Raw genomic sequence first — 18,895 nt, forward strand, 5'->3', positions numbered from 1 at the left:
TGAAAACTGCACTAAGCCCATGATGGAATAGTCATATAAGTACCAAGGTCATTCAGTATGATAATGTTGTAAATAAAGAGCATATATTTAAATTTTGGTGTAAATGTATTTAGAAATGAAAGAGTTATAAACATTTTACATGGCACGCGCCGACTTTTGTATAATGTGTCCAGTTATCATAGTGTTGATTGAATCCACCGAAGCTTGACGAGTTCATATAAACCAATACCAATATCTTTATTCCCATAACCATTGCAGATACATAGGTACAGAGAGAGTGCAAAATATGTACATGAATATGCATCTATTTACAAAACATATATACAATACAGTGGTTTCCAAATAATATACATTTTAGCTAGGAGGACCCACATGTTTATTTATACACTTTGTAAACTTACATAATCTTTTTAGCTCTGAATTTTTGTTTAATTTGCTCATCAATTTTCTAAACTTTAGTGTATTAACATAAGCCAAATAGTACTTATCAAGGTATAATTTTCTACTGTCGTTAAAAAATGGACATTCTAGCAGATAATGAAATTCGTCTCCAATGCTACCAATATTACAAAGATGACATTTTCTATCATTTCTATTAACATTATTCCACCTCCCTGTCTCTATTGAGAGTCTGTAGTTTGTGGTTCTATATCTACACAAAATAATACTTTCGTGCATATCCAACATATCAAAATATTTTTTTTCAAAATTTAATTCTAACTTAAAAATTCTATAATCTACTGATTATGTAGACTCTTGAAATTGTGTATTCCACAACTGTTTGTATTGGTCTTGTAATCGCAACTTTAGTGCATTTTTTAATCATATATCATTACCAAAACATTGAGAAATCCAAATATTTGAAAAACCACATTCATCCAATATATTTTTAACTTCACTCACAAAAAATGTACATACATTATTAACAGTAAATAGATTTTTTTATAAGTGTATATGCGATAGAAGATAACTTAGTCTCTTTAGCAGATACTAATTTACACCAATAAGATACTATTTTTAATTTAAAGGATATCTACCAAGTTCTCCGTATACCATATAGCTAGGTGTGGAATTTTCAGTTTCAAAAGAAGTTTACAGAATTTCTGATGGATTCTTTCTATAATTTCAACATCACCATGCCCCCAAATTTCACATCCATACAAAAGTATGGGTTTCACAACTTTATAGAAAAGATCTAAGTGACACTGAGTGGAAAGATTATGTATGCGGCCTGATTTCAACACCTTAAACATAGCTTGTGTGGCTTTTTCTGCTAGGTGTTTCTGTGCTATTTTAGTATTACCAGTTCTAGATAATAATATGCCCAAATAGTTAAATTCTTTTAATATTTTCAATGTCAGTGCCGTCTATAGCTATATAAAAATGTAAATTTGACGGCATTCTGCCTCTAGAAAAAATCATCACTTTAGTTAACTTTAAGCTTCCAAATATTACAGTATTCACTGAAAGAATCCAGCTGTTTCTGTAAATCATCAGCACTTTCTGCCAATAGTACTATGTCGTCTGAACTAAGGATATGAATGGAAAGGTTAAATATGCACCAAGATCGTAAATTAAGATTGATTATTATAATGTAAAAAAATATGTTCAAAGTTGGTTCGAAAATCTTAAGAGATTTAAAAGTTATCATAAAAAAGAAGATGTGGTATGATTGCCAATGATACAACTCTCCACAAGAGACCAAATGACACAGAAATTAACAACTATAGGTCACCGTACGGCCTTCAACAATGAGCAAAGTCCATACCGCACAGTCAGCTATAAAAGGCCCCGAAATGACAATGTAAAACAATTCAAACGAGAAAACTAACGGCCTAATTTATGTACAAAAAATGAACAAAAAACAAATATGTAACACATAAACAAACAACAACCACTGAATTACAGGCTCCTGACTTGGGACAGGCACATACATAAAGAATGTGGAGTTAAACATGTTAGCGGGATCCCAACCCTCCCCCTAAAACCCTCCCCCTAACCTGGGACAGTGGTGTAACAGTACAACATAAGAACGAACTATAAAAATCAGTTGAAAGAGGCTTAACTCATCAGATGGATAAAAATACAAATACTACAAATACAAGTTAACATTTTTACGGGGCACGCGCTCTTCTTGTGTAATGTCTGATCACCTTGAAAATTGATCCAACCAATCTTTAACTGGTAAATTATGTTTCCTTGTTGCTAAGTAGTAATGATAAAAGGGCTGTTGATCTTTTCTTTGATGCTTTGTTAGAAAAAATATATTTGGAAAAAGTGATTGTTTAATTGCGCTAGTTGAAATAAAAACAGTGAAACAATAGAAATTGGCTTTTACTCAAAGACATATCTGATTTACCTATGGCGTTTTTGTCGTTTGGTTGCTGTCAAATTGAAGTTTATTCCACATCTCCTATAGTTTGAGTTCTGTTTGATTACTTTTTATTACCGTCTCCTCGGAGACGGTATTAAGAGTTGAACGATGGACAGTCTGCGGGCTGAAGGCTTTCTTACTACCTAATTGGAAGATATTACTTACGCTGTCATAATTAAATTTCGTTCATTGGTTGGGACAATTCAAACCTAGTAAATGTCTTTTAATCCCGTAGAGTGTCGGATCTGAACTCTTTATTTTAGTAGATTTGCCTGGTTACCAATCATGCATATCGGTACACAGGTAACACTTATCTATAAATAGCCAAATCTCCTGAAGATTTGTAAACACACACGTGATTATTTCATGTTACGTACATTTTATACGTGAAAACATAAGAAAACTTTTAGGAAAATGCCTTTTTCTTAGGTTATATTTATTTATACTCAGTAAGATTTGATTTGATTTGATTTTTGGTGTTTTAACGCCACTTTGAAGCACCGCTTTTGGGCTATTTCGTGGCGGCCAGTTTTTATTGGTGGAGGAAGCCGGAGCGCCGGGAGAAAACCACCGACCTTCGATAGGAAAACTGACAATCCTAGTCAATTAAGATTGGAGTCGAGTGCACCCGCACGAGCGGGGTTCGAACTCACAACCTCAGTGTTGACTGGCTAGTGATTACAGTAGTAACTACTTAGACCACTCGGCCACCGAGGCCCCCTACTCAGTAAGATAATCTAAAGGCAACACAAACATTTTAAAACGGAGATATCAAATAATTTCTGTTCGATTAATATTAATTTACACAAGAATTTTTATCTCAGGGGGCGGGGGCGGCGGCGGCGGCACTTCGACCTTTCTATGGCAGAGGTGAGCAGCTGAGACATCCAATACCCCACCCTTTATATATATATATATATATATGAACAAGTCTAAATTGAAAACAACGTTCAAACCTATGATTGCGTTGGATAAAAACCGCAATTTTTATACGTGTGCATGCAAAACAAATTTCTTGGTAGAGGGGTCTAAATACAGCACAAACAACATTTTCCAAAAGACCAAATGAGTGAAAAAGTATATTTTAACAAAACGCATTTGACTAGCAGGTCGAACAACTGATGTTCTTAAACCCTGCTGACTGCCATTGGCGATTGACAAATAAACTGATCACAAGATGTAACAATTAGATCTTATCATTAATTTATTACCAAACAGAAAACAATAAACTTGCGGAAAAGATGGTATACCGCAAACATGAGGTGCAAACATTTGTACACCATATCCGGATTTCGACAATTAATGTCTCTTCAGTGATGTTAGGAATCGAAACGGTATTTGGAAGGCCATATAATTTACCTCAATTTAGGATAGACTCTTGAATTTTGAAAGAGTCAAAATAGGATGAACGGATCATATAAGTCCGAAGGCAAATATAATACAAGCCCAAACGAAAAAATATAAACAAGTCTAAATTGAAAACAACGTTCAAACCCATGATTGCAAAACAAATTTCTTGGTAGAGGGGTCTAAATACAGCACAAACAACATTTTCCAAAAGACCAAATGAGTGAAAAAGTATATTTTAACAAAACGCATTTGACTATATATATTGAATGATAAAAGAACATACATGCAGTTACCCTAGCTATCATATATTTTTTACAATACGTATATATACCTGCCGTGACATAGCTATCATTGTTACGTTATTTCATGGGGAGATACTAGTAAATAGATTTGACAAATATCTTAAACATTTACGAAAGTGATTTTAGAGACATATATACACAATCTCTGGTGATTTTAATTGCATCTGTAAAAAAATATCGACATCTGATTAGTTTCAGATTCAATCATCAACCTTGTCTTATATTTCACCTAAATTTCTCGACCTCATGCAATTTCATGAAGCTTCAAACAGTGACCTATCCCAGCGACTCATCCATTCCACTCATTACATAATAAGTGCCCCCACACACACCCCAAGATCGTTTGGCTGAGTTGGATGTTGTCTAGATCTACCTAGCTAGCTCTTCCTAGCAAGATATAGCAGAGGTTGAAGAACAGAAAACTAAAAATATATCTAAAAGGGAATATAAGAAGAGCAAAAAACTACTCTCAGACGATGTATGCTAACATATTTTAAGCAATGTTTAATTTCTATGAATGATTTTAAAGGAGATGTGAAGTATACATAATTAATTTAGACAGCAACCCAATTAAGCAACAAACAAAACGTGACAATTTACTTCTAAAGTTCAATCTACGGTCTTCTTCAATGGACATGTCATTACAACATTTTAAAGTTTTTTATCCTCCCAAGTCTAACTATAATATATAGAATAGTTGTGAATATGTGAGCCAAAATTAGTTCCTGTGAAAAAAGTTCCAGTGGAACAAATATCACAGGAAATATATTCTGGGAGAACTTTTTTCACAGATAATTTCTATATGATTTGTTCCATCTCTATAAAATAAGTTCAACAATTTACCTGGTGAAATAAGTTCTGGGTTTGTGAAATTTGTTCCTTACCTAGTGAAATAAGTTCCAGGTTTGTGAGATTTGTTCCTTACCTGGTGAAATAAGTTCCTTGTCTGTGAAATATGTTCCACTGGTTATACAAGTTATCTTTTATACTGAGCATTGTTATCAGTGAGCTTAAAGTTATAATTCAAGTTCATTATAAAAACATGTATTATATTGATAATGTAATAAATAAAAGGTGTAAACATCCAATATGGATTCTGTGGAGTATAGCAAAATGTTTAATTACATTATGCATACAAAAATATCCAAATGACAATAATTTAATGAGGCAGATAAGCGAAGAATAAGAAAAATCCGTCAGAAATTTTTTATAGATCAATCATTTATTTATGAATATTGCAATTCAACATATGTTACTTCATATCAGAATTTGTAGATAAACTGTTATCACAGAAATATGTCTCATCCTTTTGTAATTTTGATTATGCAAATGTTGAAATTAAAATAGCAATACTTTAACATGTTTCATAAGTTATGCAAATATTCAAAGTCAATGAACCATGACTGAGGTACATGGCTAAACAATTTCCATGTAAATGAGATGTGCCAAAGCTAATACAACTGCATACCAAATACCATTGAATTATTATAAGTCGTTCCCTTTAAACAAACCTAAACACAAACATTAACTTATAAACTATGTAAAAGTTTCAAAGTCAATGAACCATGAAGAGGGGGTGAGGCTATATAATATCCATGGAAACGATATTTGCAAATGCCAATAAATTTGCATACCAAATATCGTTTACTTAACATTAGCAGTTCATCTTAAACTGATCTAATCACAAACTAATACATGTAAACTAAGCAGAAGTTTCTTAGTCGATAGACAATGACTGAGGGGGCGGGGCCAAATATTCTCCATGGTAATGAGATGTGCTAATGCTTATACAACTGAATACCAATTAACATTTGCCTACCCTAAATGGTTCCCCTTGAACTGACCTAATCACAAACTAATACATGTTAACTTAGCAAAATTCTCAAAGTCAATAGACCATGACTAAGGGAGCCAAATAATCTCCATGGAAATAAGATATGCCAATGCTTATACAACTGCATACCAAATATCATTGACCTACCACTAGTGGTTCCCCATAAACTGACCTAATCACAAACTAATACATGTAAAGTAAGCAAAAGTTTCAAAGTCAATAGACCATGACTGAGGGGACAGGGCCAAATAATCTCCATGGAAATGAGATGTGCCAATGCTAATACAACTGCATACCAAATATGATTGACCTACCACTTGTGGTTCGCCATAAACTAGACCTAATCACAAACTAATACATTGTTGACGACGCCGCCGCCGCCGACGCCGGAAACAGCATACCTATGTCTCGCTTTTTGACTCCGTCAAGGCGAGACAAAAAATGAAATAGTGTGTTTTAAATATTTATCGCAGTTGTTCATAATAGTTGTGCATTTGTTTTTTAATCATATTATCTACGTACAATATATATGCTGACTTAATTTGAATTTCTCAAAGATTTACCTTATTTTGAACGTTGTCGTGTTGTTTAAAGACTTCAATGTTGATTATTAAACTTGTCAGGTACAACTATAGAATGTTTTGCTTGATATAAAGTTAATGCATCATGTTAATCTATAACACCCGGAACTTATTTAACATTTAGTAAAAAAATTAGTTCCGGAACAAATTTTACAGTGCTGGAACATATTTTCTTAAAATATATATTCCGGGTAAAAATTTTCTGTGATATAAATTCCGGTGGAACATATTTCCTATGAAATAAGTTCCAGCGGAACAAATGTCACGCCGGAACATTTTTTTTGCTACAAAAAATAATCTTAATAGCAAAAAATAATTCAGATATTACTTGGAACTATGAGCAGGGTCAGGAACAAACTTCTAATGTTTGTTTTGAGGTTTATTGACTATTTATACTAGACATGCTAAATGAGAGAAAGAGAAAGAAAAGAAAATTATAAATTTAAAAGACGAAAATACTGTTGGCACTTTAAAAGATTATTCTTAATTGTATGTTTTCTACAAGAATTGTAAAAACAAGTATAAACATACATATACTATGATCATAAAACAAAAAGACATTTATATGTCAACATACGAACGGTCTCCCACAAAAGATTATGTCAATCCAGTATGTCAAGCTTTTAAGGGTAAGTATGATAAGGGCCTTATTCGTCACCCAACATTAAATGGTATAGTAAATAAATATGAAGATATGTACAAGTAAAACAATAACAAAAGATACAGTATCAAGCTGTATGCTTGATTAAGTTTTGGTCAAATTTGTTGATTCTCTTATGTTGATGGCCTCATAGTGAACTTAAAGTAGCTTTGCAGAACTTATCACCTTCTTTATAACCAACGACGTCTATTATGATTTGAAAAAAAATGGCGGCGAAACTACTTTGTTTTCAGGCGCTTACAATAGGTCTTATATAACAAATTACCCGTCTCACGACTCTGAGTATTTTTCATCAAAAATTAAAATCAAGAAGTCCAATAAAACCAAATAATCTGAAAAAAGAAACATTTAATTGTTAAGGATACTCATTATTCAAATATAGAAAAAGAGGCGTGGGGCATTCCACATTGCAGTCCAACTACAATGAATAGACAAAATCTTCATCGACAACAAAAATAACCATACATATATGTGAAGCTTTACATTTTAAGGATCATTTTTGAAAAGATGTGAGATACCGTTGGAAATATATTAATTGTGTTCTTATATGTTTAAATTTTACTACGTTTCACTCTCTATCAAGCATGGGGCGAATTACATTGCAATGTAATGCATTATATTACAATTACTTTGACCAAACCATGCATTATATTACAATTACAATTACATGCATTTATCAAAGTAATGCATTATATTACAATTACTTTTGCAAAGTAATGCCTTGAATTACACATTACATTTGAAAATTTTATTTTTAGTGAATAGAAAAATTAAACATTTTGAAAAACAACTACATTTCACAAAAGATTATAGCATATGCAGTAACTGTTCCATGAATTGAATATAAGTATACATGTAAAAAGTCTATTTAATTTGACTTTTACAATTTTTAATTATTTTAACTTAATGTTGACTTTACTTTTATAAAAATATTTTTTGTTGTTTTTCTTTAAATTTTAAACGAAATATTTAATTACTGTGAATTACTTCCCTAATTATAAAATAAACATACACCTTAATTAAAATTAACATATTCTTAATTAATCAAGAAATCTTAAATTTGGTTTAGTTAAAACTCCAACAATATGTTAAAGATGTAGTATGTGAAAAAAGTAATGACATGTAATGCCATGTAATGCATGAAATTACACAACTTTTTGCTAAAGTAATGCATTATATTACAATTACATGTAATGCACAAATTGCTGCATTACACATTACATGCAATTACTTGGAAAAATGTAATGCATTACCATGCATTACAATTACAAATTTGCATTACCCCATGCCTGCTCTCTACACTTTTCGATGCCTATTATGAACGAAAAACTTTCAGGTGGAAGCGGTTATACTTTTCTAACACAAATAAACAAGCAAACAACCAAAGAAAAAGCCAACGAACAACTCCGATATCTGTTTGAAAAAAAATAATCGATAAAAAGACATTACCCCCAATTTCCAGTTTTAATACTTTCCCCCAAAAAAAATTGGTAAATCTAAAAAAAGGTATAAGCCTTTTATAATTTTTGTTATCTACTACAATTTACATACAATTTTGAACGAATTGAACTACAAAGAGAAAACATTTTCCACTTTCATCAGCTATGAGACGGCTAGCTTTTTAGAAAAGCTATTACTTGTTCAGTTTATAAGAATTCATAATTGAAAGGGTTATTTGCATGAGTATAGATCAATTGCTTTTCTTTCACCCAAGCCATGCATATACTCAGAGGACAAAAAGGATAAAAAAACTTGAACACAAGTACAGTATAAGTAAACTTTTTGAAAATAAAATAGTTCCCTACTTTACCATCTTACTATTTTATGACGTATTAGGACCTAAATTAAATAAATTTTTTTGCAAAGTTTTAAAATATCCAGTTACCTTTAAAGAATAATGATAAGATCTGAAATAAGGTAACTTTAAACTGTGAAGGAAAACATGTATATATGATGAATCGTTCTAAACCCCAACCCTTTTACATAAGTCTTATAAAATAACCTTCTCATTATAAATTCTGATGTACGTATAGCACCTTTAACTAACAATTATAAGAAAGTTTAATTTAAGACCACTTAAATTCTAAATTCTTATTTGTAAATATATCCAGTTCTTACTTAACTTATTCTTACACTTCAGCACATTATGAATATTATTTTTAAAATTTTATGATGACAATCCTATGAATTAGTTATAATATTAATTATTTAGTAATTATTATTGCCTAAATTCAGTCATCTGTACATAATTAAATGTTTCCTTATGTTCTAAGGTGTATATAGTTGCTACAATTATACCCTATGGGTAATGCTCCACAATTAATGGAGGAATATACAAGAAACTGAACTGAACTGAACTGATTAATCGTAGCATGGAAGTACTATATTCAATATAGTACTTCCATGGTCTTAATATCCATCCAATGCATAGTAATATTTCTTTTTCATCACTTTTTTTATTCTTAAATATAAGCGTTGTCTATTTCTATCTGACAAGCACACACATGGACTTTTTCATTAGTATAGAAAGTCCCTGGCCAACAATAGCAACAACGTCCTTTTGATGATCAATTCATTATAAAAATAAAATGCTTCGCTGGGCGCAGCTTGATACGACCGCAGAGGTCGAACCCTGAACAGTTGGGGTAAGTATGGACACAACATTCAAGCTTGATACAGCTCTGAATTTGGATTGTGATTAAATATTTGACACAGCATAGGTTTCTGACACAGAAAGAATGTGGTCCAAGAACTTCAATTTTTTTAATTTACCTATAATGGTCCAATGTCCAAAATCAAAATACATGGTTAGATTCAGCATATCAAAGAACCCCATATATTCAATTTTTGTTGAAATCAAACAAAGTTTAATTTTGGACCCTAACTTGGACCAACTTGAAAACTGGTCCCATAATCAAAAATCTAAACACATGTTTAGATTCAGCATATCAAAGTACCCCAAGAATTCAATTTTTGTTAAAATCAAACTAAGTTTAATTTTGGACCCTTTGGACCTTATTGTAGACCAATTTAAAAAACGGGACCCAAAATTAAAAATCTAAAATCACGGTTAGATTTGGCATATCAAAGAACCCCAATAATTCAATTTTTAATGAAATCAAACAAAGTTTAATTTTGGACCCTTTTGACCTCAATATGAACCAATTTGATAGCGGGCCCACAAATAAAAAATCTAAATACATGGTTAGATTCAGCATATTAAAGAACCCCATATATTCAATTTTTGTTGAAATCAAACAAAGTTTAATTTTGGACCCCAATTTGGACCAACTTGAAAACTGGGCCCATAATCAAAAATCTAAACACATGTTTAGATTCAGCATATCAAAGTACACCAAGAATTCAATTGTTGTTAAAATCAAACTAAGTTTCATTTTGGACCCTTTGGACATTAATGTAGACCAATTTAAAAAACGGGACCCAAAATTAAAAATCTAAAAACACGGTTAGATTTAGCATATCAAGGAACCCCAATAATACAATTTTTGATGAAATCAAACAAAGTTTAATTTTGGACCCTTTTGACCTCAATATGAACCAATTTGATAGCGGGCCCACAAATAAAAAATCTAAATACATGGTAAGATTCAGCATATCAAAGAACCCCATATATTCAATTTTTGTTGAAATTAAACAAAGTTTTAATTTTGGACCCCAATTTGGACCAACTTGAAAACTGGGCCAAAAATCTAAATACATGTTTAGATTCAGCATATCAAAGAACCCCATATATTCAATTTTTGTTGAAATCAAACAAAGTTTAATTTTGGACCCCAACTTTGACCAACTTGAAAACTGGGCCCATAATCAAAAATCTAAACACATGTTTAGATTCAGCATATCAAAGAACCCCAAAAATTCAATTTTTGTTAAAATCAAACTAAGTTTAATTTTGGACCCTTTGGACCTTAATGTAGACCAATTTAAAAAACGGGACCCAAAATTAAAAATCTATATACACGGTGAGATTTGGCATATCAAAGAACCCCAATAATTCCATTTTTGATGAAATCAAACAAAGTTTAATTTTGGACCCTTTTGACCTCAATATGAACCAATTTGATAGCGGGGTCCACAAATAAAAAATCTAAATACATGGTTAGATTCAGCATATTAAAGAACCCCATATATTCAATTTTTGTTGAAATCAAACAAATTTTAATTTTGTACCCCAATTTGGACCAACTTGAAAATTGGGCCAAAAATCAAAAACCTAAATACATGTTTAGATTCAGCATATCAAAGAACCCCATATATTCAATTTTTGTTAAAATCAAACAAAGTTTAATTTTGGACCCTTTGGACCTTAATGTAGACCAATTTGAAAACTGGACCCAAAATTAAAAATCTAAATACACGGTTAGATTCGGCATAACAAATAAATAAATGTGGTCAAAGATTTTACAAATCTAATGCGCCATACTGTGCAATTAAAGATTACTTCTTGAAATTTTTCAATATTTGAAATTTGAAAAAAAAATAATATTTGAAGAATAATTCTTTATAATTTCTGAAATCTGAAATGAGAAAAATTGACCCCCCACGATTTCTTTTTAACCCCCCCCCCCCCCCTTTTTCCCCAAAAAAATTCTTTCCCTCAAGATATGGTCATAATCTCAATTCAAATTTCCAATGGAATTTGCAACCATAATTACCCATTTAAATTTACCATAATGCTAACTTAATCTATTTTATAATAGAATTCAAAATATAGTGTCAAATCTTTCATATGGATTTTTTGGTAAAAAAAAAGATGCAACATTTGCAGATATTTTTACTGGTCTTCCTTTATAAATATGCATTTCTTTAAACATAATTTAAAAGCAGTGTAAGGGAAGTAACCAAAACGTTGTATTTGGATTACCTCCCTTACACTGTTTTTAATTATCTTAATTGTTCATTAACCATTACTTTATACATAATTTAAAAGCAGTGTAAGGGAGATAATTTCAATGATGTATTTGATTTATCTCCCTTACACTGCTTTAAATTATGTTTTGTACTAAAGTATTTGTCCATTAACCAGGACAACCTTGTTTTTCCCCCTTTTTTGCCCCTAATTCTTAAACGGTTTGAGCCATACTCCCCCAAAGCAAATCCTAACCATCCCTTTGTGGTATGGAAACTTGTAGTATAATTTCAGAGAGATCCATACACCTTTCCACAGTTATTGTCTGGAAACTAGAAAATGCTTATTTTTGGCCCCTTTTTGGCCCCTAATTCCTTAACTGTTGGTACCATAACCCCCAAAATCAATCCCCACCTTCCTTTTGTGGTATTGAACCTTATGGTAAAATTTCACAAAGATCCATTCACTTAAACTAAAGTTAGAGTGCGAAAACTAATGTGTATTCGGACGACGACGCCGGACGACGACGACGCCGGACGACGACGACGACGACGACGACGACGACGACGACGACGCCAACGTCATACCAATATACGACCACAAAAATTTTTTTGCGGTCGTATAAAAACTACTAAACTCTCTAAACTAAACTATGTGGACAGTGGGTCATCGCACACAGGTTTGTTTAACAAGACAGCTGATTGGATAAATGTGATAGATTGTCACGCCTACATTAAACTGTTGTCCAATCAAATGCCAGCAGAAACCTGTCAATAAAAAGGCTATTGCAAGCGTGGATAAGTTAGAGATTTGATTGTGTATTCGATATTTGAACAAAAAGTTAGATAATCACTATTCGTTTAGAATTAAATTGCGAAGAAAGTGTTCGTGTAACAACCCTCCCCTTTTCCCGTTTTCGCCTTCTAATTTTTACACTTTCTTTTTTAACAGAAAAGTATTAAATATGAGCGTACTGCAAGTTTCTGAATTTTACAAGCATTCTATATAGCGACTTGTGATTTCGGGGAACGTCATATTTTCAAGATTTCACAGACCTCTGAAAAAGTTAGAACATACAAGTTTCATCTACCATTTGCAGAAAAAACAATACCAAATTATATTTGTAAATTGGAAGAGATTAAGAATTATAGTTTAATATCCGTACTAAAAATCGTCTGAAATATAACAAAACATATTTCTCTCTGCCTGAATGCAATCGAAAGCAAATTTTCATTTTATTCTTCATCTATTTGCAAAAGACGAAGAATTCTCCTTAAAACTGTAAATTATTAAACAGGCATACTAACTTTAAAGGATAAAATACAAGTTTGTACTACCATCCAAGGAAATAAGTGTTCCATAAAGTAACTAATCCTTAATTCACAACAGTCAAAACTCAGGACTCATTTTTGATATTTACCTGAGAGATCATAAAGGACATACATCTACCAAGAACTTATTATAACCAAAATGGCAAAAATGAAACAATATCTATTTTTTTTTTGGTAGACGAGTAGCAAATTGAATAAGGAAATGTTATTGAAAGAGAATTAAGATATATGATAATTTTTCCAAGCAAAGTGGCAAAAACATGCATATATAGAGTTACGTAGGTGCAAAACAAAACTATATATTAATAGTCAATTTCGACTATTTAATAAAGGATTATAGGTCGAACACGACACACGATTCTTGATTTCCAATGTACATGATTTAAAACCGTGTTTTTTTTTCTACAGATTGCATTTTGAAGAACACATGCTTGGCCATGATCGTTGAATGTTCAGCGTACAATATTACATAATATTCAGGATGATTTCAACGAAAAGCAAACGAAAAAGATTTATTTTTTTAAATCCGAGCATTCCTTAAATTCAACATTTAAAACCGTTTTGTTTTACGCAAAACATATAAAATTGAGAATGACTGATGTACTTTTTATTCTCTCTAACAATTAGGATTGGTAGTCCCGACAGCTTTCTCTCCATTAGTAAGGGAGGTCCTGGGTAAGGGAGGTCCTATTCTTAACAGTAAGCGAACACTGAAAAGTCACAGGACAAAAAGTCACAGGACAGGAAGTGACAATTGTTTAAGTATGTAAGAGAAATATCTTGAAAAATTACTTTGTATTACATATATTCTTTTTACAGTTTATGAAATTGTTCATTAGCCTTGGTAAATGAAGATTTATTAAATTTTAATCATGCAAATGATATAATATTTCTTAGCACCATGAAGCTGTTTAGGTACCAATCCACTTTGATAGTTTGTTTACTAAACAATTATTTGTTCATTTAATACATTTGTTTACAGAGTTGGTTTATATATACAATAGTTCAAGATACATACAAAATATATTTTTTTGAATAAGTAGTTTCTCTTTTTCAAAGAAAATAGTCTCAGAAACTGAATTGTGACCTTTCGTCTGTGACCTTTTGTCCACAAGCACGCATTATTTATGAGTAAAGTTGGAACAAAGGTCAATTTGGCTCTGATTCACAACAATTGTTCTCTTGTTAACATGACCTTTTTTGTCGACACGCGCTCGCCGTATCAGGCTAGAACAAACCAATGCATATCAATGTCACATGTGTCTTTTCCTCGACTGAATGTTATAACAATATTAATATTGGATACAATTGTAACGTAATGAATTGCATTTGATCCTAGTCCTAAGTTTAATTTTTGGTTGAATCAATTGAACATCTAAGTGATCATCGATGTGTAATATTTGACACTGGACATTATTTTAGGAGCGATGCAATACAAATAATGTATTTCTATCAATCATTTACTTCAGTTAAAGACTTTTGAATGTAACAATATGGTACAAATCGATTTGATTTACTGAATTGCATATTTCTTTTTATCGAAATGAAAATATTATAAACTGCTCCCGGTTAATATAAATAAGAAGATGTGGTATGTGTGCCAAATAATCATCTCCATCCAAGTTACAAAGTATAAAACAATTATAGATAAAAAATACGGCCTCAACACGGAGCTTTGGCTCACACCGAACAGCAAGCTATAAGGGTCCCCAAAATGACTAGTGTAAAACAATTCAAAATGGAAAAACAAAGGTATAATCTATAAGTACAGTCATTTCGCTACGTTATTCTATAGCTTTTTGGTCAATTTCGAAAAAGCAAGTAAGCATCTCACTGTTTTTTAAATGAGAAGTAACGCTGGTGTTATAAAAAAAATCTGATACGAAACAGAAATATAAACCGTACACAAGATTTTATCAATCGTTGTTTGATATTTTTCTATATGATTTATTCTTGTATTAGTTCTTGCTAAAAAAAACTTGATGATAAAAAAAAATCAAGAGAGGTATCGAAATCGGTCTTTATAGGTACCTAATGGTAAATATAAACTGTCAACTAAATTCTTAAAATATTCTTTATTCTTGTTGCATTTTTTTTGAAAAAATAATGTTTTATTTGTCAATGTAATAATTTTACCCGGTAAATCCTTATATAAGATAAGATAAGATAAGATATTTTATTTCCAATTATGGGCCCCAAAGGGCATAAACATTACAACATCAATAATTTTTTCATAATACAATACAAACAATGAGATAAAAAAAAAAAAAAGTTAAACGAGAATATAGTATGTTGTTTTTTTTAATACTAATGCATTTTATTGCAAGTGTGGTTGATATAGATAACAAACAAGCAGCCCAAAAAGAAAAAAAGAAAAATAGATATCCACATATGTATAGTACACAAAAAGTTGGATCAATTAAATATATAATAATTAGCCAAAAAGAAAGTAGAAATTAAACATGTCCATGACTCATCCTGTGTCAGCAGCAAATAGGAAAGCATTATGGTTTCCTAAAGGCAGCTGACACCAGGGGGCGATACCTTATGGGCCATAGGCATGTAAAATGTGTGTAAATGTCTCTTTCCTACCTGTATCAAAAGCAAACAAGGAAGCATCATAGGTAACTTGAATGCAGTTGATACCAGGGGACGATGCCTCAAGGATATAAGAGAACATTTGAATAAATAATATATCTTAACAATTTTTTTTTTTTTTAATCGGCTAGTATGTTTGTGATATTCAGATGAATATAATTTTCTATGTCCAATCAAATGTATATACACACATAGATTTCCTTTAACTAATCTTCACTAAGGAAGATGTTTGTATATAAAATTACATATTATTTTAAGTAACTCAACATTTTCTACACTAAATAACCAGATAATTTTGCTTTGACTGTTCATATGATTAAAATAAGAATTATATTGTGCAATACTAGCTAACATACAATTTCTATCATCCTCAAATTTGTTACAATCAAATAGAAAATGAGCCTCATCTTCGACAGTATTGGAAGAACATTTATTACATATTCTGTTAATTCGGGGAATACCCTGATATCTACCTAATTCTATTTGTAATCTATGAGAAGATACACGTAATTTAGTAAAACTTCTTCTAAGTTCAAAATTCTTGATCAATGTTAGATATTTTTCAAAACCAAAATTTGTTTTATATAAAAGGTAGGTTTTCAGTTTACTGTCTGAAAATTTATCTATTTGTTTTTTCCAACAGCTAATAAACAATATTGATAGCTTGGTTTGTATATATTTCTTAAATTTGTATAAGGATTCACAAAATGGAGCATTTATGGCATTTGTATAGTCAATACCAAGTATTTTAAAAACAACATTTATTGAACCATACCATGATGTTATATTCATGTGATGTAGTGTCTTTGATTGTGTATATGCCTCTTTTAATAGAGGAAAATTATTACCTAAATTCTCTAATCTATACCAGTACAATAACATTCCTTTTATAATATTAAAATATATTGGAAATCTTCCAAGTTCAGATAACACTGCAGCATTTGTTGTTTTCTTGTGTACCCCAAGTATAAATTTACAAAATTTTATATGAAGTTTCTCACAGGGTAAACCTGAATATAATTTTTCAAAAGATATATCTTCCTTCTTACATTTAGAGGAAAGAGAATTAAACATCCCCCATATTTCGCTACCATATAATAAAATAGGTTTTACAGTGTGGTCAAAAACATGAATACTTGTTTTTACATCAGGATTAAGTGATAAAAGATCTTTCCTTAATTTGAAATGAGCTTTCAGGGATTTTTTGTATAGTTCATTTTGAGCATAACTGAATGAACCAGATGAGCTTAAATATAAACCTAGGTATTTGTATTTTGAAACACATTCCAGATTTATATTCTGAAATGTGAATATCTGTTTTACATGTCTGCCTGCCTTGTTGAAAATCAGCACCTTTGTCTTATTAGTATTCACATTGAGACACCAATCTTTGCAAAATTTATCAAGCATTCCCAGCTTTTCTCGTAGTCCTTCAGCTGATGTAGATAATAAAACAATATCATCAGCATACATTAAACAATGTAGATCTTTGTCATTGACATTAACTGGGTCTCTAGTATCTGACAAATATCTGGGCAAATCATTTATGAATATCTTGAATAAATTCGGACTGAGGTTGTCACCTTGTTTGACTCCAATATCTAATGGGAAAAAATCACTTACTTGATTTTGAATTTTGACACATGATTTGCTAATTTCATACATACTTTTAATAATGTTATAAAAATAAGACCCAGCCCCAATATCTAGTAGTTTAATCTTGATCCCTGTATGTATAACAGTATCAAAAGCCTTCTGAAAATCAACAAAACAGGCAAACAGTCTACCTTCTTTTGAATTACAGTATTTGTTAATAAGACAGTTTAAAATAAACATATGATCTGCAGTTCTGGCTTTCCTTGTGAATCCAATTTGACTATCATGTATAATATTATGTTCCTGAAGAAATTTGTCCAGTCTTAGACTTAATATTCTATTAAAAAGCTTTCCAATTGCACTTGTTATTGTTATTCCTCTATAATTGTTAGGGTCACTTGTATCGTTGCTTTTAAAAATTGGTGTAATATAACCTTCAGCCCAAGATGTTGGGTATATACCTGAAGACAGACAAGTATTAAACATCTGTTGAAAACTTTTTAAAAGGAAAGTCTGTCCATTCTTTATCATATTATTACTAATGTTATCCAAGCCTGATGATTTATTGCATTTTAAGTGTGAAATGGCTTTGGATATTTCAGACTCAGTGATAACGGAGTCCAACTCGTTGAAACATTTTGAGTTTTCTAACTGTTTCAGTTTTTCACATAGCTCTGTATATCTACTTTGAAATTCACCTTTCAGTTGTGACAACTTTTGGAAATGTGATATCAAAGTTGATGGTTGTACTCCACATTTTTTTTTAGTTTCATTTTTTTCCTGTAGTTCATTAATTAAGTTCCAATACAGTTTTGGATTCTCTTCGTGCAAGGAGTCCAGCTGACTAATCAATGATTGTTTGTATTGTTTGTATTTATATTTCCTTAGTTTGGAGTATTCACGATTCAGTTTATAAAAGTGATTTTTGATAATTGGATCATATGGAAATCTTGAATAAATTTTTCCATAATTAAGCAAGTTAGTTCGAGCTTGTTGTAAACTTGCGTCAAACCACTTTTTGTTTTTTTGTTTGTTTGTGTGTTTTTTTAAAGGTCGTTTAAGTGATAGATTTGCTGCTGATAAAAAGATGTTTGAAGTTTTGATGATGCTTCATCTACTGATGTCTGAGTAAATTGAATTGTGCTGTTGTTGAATTCTAGTATGTAGTTTTGTAGTGTATCTGAAGAAAGTGTTTCTTGAAATTTTATTGCTGAACAGTCAGTCCAGATATAATTAGGTGTCATATTTTTCAACTGGATTGGAATATCATTTTCTCCAGGAACACAATATTTTGCAGATAATTCCCACTCAAGTTTACAATGACAATCAGATAATGTGGGAATAAATCTGGATACTTTAAAATACAGTACATTTTCAAGAATTTCTTCCGACACAGCA

General features: G+C 31.2%; 2 protein-coding genes across 2 annotated transcripts in view; one reads left to right on the top strand and one right to left on the bottom strand.

Moving 5' to 3' along the window:
• LOC127705507 (alpha-aminoadipic semialdehyde synthase, mitochondrial-like) overlaps window positions 1-5,078 on the bottom strand; it is a 63,440-nt gene extending 58,362 nt beyond the window's left edge. Inside the window, exon 1 of the mRNA XM_052209852.1 lies at window positions 4,952-5,078. The gene's annotated coding sequence lies outside the window, so the exon portion shown is untranslated. The remainder of the gene's footprint in view (window positions 1-4,951) is intronic.
• LOC127705794 (kelch domain-containing protein 8A-like) overlaps window positions 1-18,895 on the top strand; it is a 77,491-nt gene that overhangs the window by 30,133 nt on the left and 28,463 nt on the right. The gene's annotated exons all lie outside the window — the stretch shown is intronic.

The sequence above is a fragment of the Mytilus californianus genome, unplaced genomic scaffold (genome assembly GCF_021869535.1).
Source record: "Mytilus californianus isolate M0D057914Y unplaced genomic scaffold, xbMytCali1.0.p SCAF_1, whole genome shotgun sequence".
NCBI classification, from domain to species: domain Eukaryota; kingdom Metazoa; phylum Mollusca; class Bivalvia; order Mytilida; family Mytilidae; genus Mytilus; species Mytilus californianus.